This window comes from Elephantulus edwardii, unplaced genomic scaffold, assembly GCF_000299155.1.
Source record: "Elephantulus edwardii isolate Elephantulus edwardi_28Jun2011 unplaced genomic scaffold, EleEdw1.0 scaffold00005, whole genome shotgun sequence".
NCBI classification, from domain to species: domain Eukaryota; kingdom Metazoa; phylum Chordata; class Mammalia; order Macroscelidea; family Macroscelididae; genus Elephantulus; species Elephantulus edwardii.
In genome coordinates, this window is record NW_006399755.1 from 8,408,304 (window position 1) to 8,410,622 (window position 2,319).

The 2,319-nt window shown below is 36.2% G+C and overlaps 1 protein-coding gene across 1 annotated transcript in view; it reads left to right on the plus strand.

Moving 5' to 3' along the window:
- FAM159A (family with sequence similarity 159, member A) overlaps positions 1-2,319 on the plus strand; it is a 39,657-nt gene that overhangs the window by 30,469 nt on the left and 6,869 nt on the right. The window lies entirely within an intron of this gene.

Consider the following 2,319-nt stretch of genomic DNA (forward strand, 5'->3'; position numbering starts at 1 on the left):
TTTCATTGAAATTATAATTTTTTTTAAAAAAGATAAAAGATCTAAATAAGTTCTAAATAAATGAAGAGATATGTTTATGGACCGAAAAATGTCAGTCCTCCTCTACTGATGTATAGGTTTAAAATTATTCTTCTCAAAATCACAGCAGCTTTTGTATATATAGACACATGAGTTGTAAAATTTATATGGAAAAAGTAACTGTTATTTTTGTTGTTAAATGTCATTGAGTTGACTACAACTCCTAGTAACTAACAGATCTGAGCCTTGCCATGTCCTCCCCATCCTCACAATCTCTCATTTGCTAGAGCCCGTCTTAGTCACTGTGTCAATTTATCTTGTTAAGGGCCTCTTTTTCTGACTATCTATCTTGCAGTCACGTGTTATGCATCAGAGAGTTGGACAATGGCTAGGGAGGATAGAAGGAGAATTGATGCCTTTGAGCTATGGTGCTGGAGAAGAGTATTGAGGGTACCATGGACTGCTAAGAAAACCAACAGTTTCATGCTGGAGAGGGTTAAACCAGGCTGTTCCTTGGAGGCAAGGATTCTGAGGCTCCGTCTAACATTCTTTGGACATGTTGTAAGGAGGGACCGGTCCTTGGAGAGGAACATCATGCTTGGGAGGGTGGAGGGATGGTGCAAGAGGGGAAGATCCTCTATGAGGTGGATTGATTCAGTGACTGGGATAATCGGGATGGGTGTGTCGGAGGCAATGCGATTGGCACAAGATAGAGCAGGGTTTACGGCGGTTGTACATAGGGTTGCTATGAGTCGCAAGCGACTTGACAGCACATAACAACAACATCTATTGCAGCAGGATGTGTTTTTCTAAGTGTGATATGTTCTCCTGACAACATGCCCAAAGTGTGTGAGATGAAGTATCTTCATCCTTGCTTCAAAGAAGCACCCTGGTTGTCCTTCCTCCAAGATAAATTTGTTTGTTCTTTCAGCAGCCATGGGATATTCAGTACTTTTCTCAAACATCACAATTTTAAAACATCAGTTCTCGCTCTGTCATCCTTATTCATTGTCCAAATTGCAGGTGCAGAGGGAGCAATTGAAAATACCATGGTTTGAGTCAGTCACACCTCACCATTAAAACAATACTGAAAAAGAAAAAGTTGGAGGAGATCACACTACTTGATTTCAAAACATAAATATGTTTACGTTTGGATACATAAAATGAGTTTGTATTTAATAAATCATGAGTTGGGAGTGATTCAATGGCAACAGCTTTTGTTTTTTTTGTTTGTATAATTATAGCAATCAGGACACTGTAGGGCTGGAGGAGAAAAAAACATGTGCATTGGTACAGAAGTCCAGAAATACAGCCACATCAAGTACACCTAACAGATTTTCTTAACAGAGGTGCAAATGATTCAATGGAAAAAGAATAGTCTTAAATAAATGGTATAAATGGTGTTGGAACAATAGGACTTCCATAAGTTAAATAATAAACCTTTACCTAAACTTCCTAGCTTATATAAAAAACCAAAAAGAAATCATAGATCTAAATGTAAACCATAAACCATTTAAAAAACAAACAAACAACTTCTTAAAAAAAAACCTAGGAGAAAATTCTTTTTTTTTATAACTTTTTTTAAATTTTATTATTTTTGTGTGAGTGTACCATCAAATCAGATCTGACTGGTACAGGAGGAGACTGTCCCTCCTTCCTCGGCAGAGCATCTGGTGGATTCGAACCGCACGCCTCTGGGATTGTAGTTGCATCTTCTTGCCACTAGGCCACCAGAGCTCCGCTGAGAAAATTCTTGTAATCTGTGGTTAATAAAGATTCTTTGAGGAAAAAAAAAAAAACAAGCAAAACAAAAACTACAACTCTTCAGTGAAAGAACTTTGAATAGATAAATCTTCGTTGACATCCAAAATCTTTGTGCAGCAAAAGACCTTTTAGGAAGATGAAGACAAGTCTCAGACTGGAAGAAAATATTCACAAAATATTTCTTTAACAAAGAATAAATAGTCCCATTAGAAAATAGACAAAAGACTTGAACACATCACCAATGAAGATAGATATAGATAGGAAGTAAGCACACAAAAATTTATTCAACATCATTAGCCATTAAGAAAATGCAAATAATGCCAAAGTAAAAAAATATCGACAACACCAAGGGTTGATGAAGATGTAAACAGGATCTGTTACTCATTTGTTGGTGGCAATGTAAAATAGTACAGCTATTCTAGAAAACTATTGGGAATGTCTCATAAAATTAAACATACATATAATTTATAAGCCAACAGTCACACTCCTAGTTATTTATTCTAGAGAAATGAAAATATATGTCTGCTCAAAAACTTG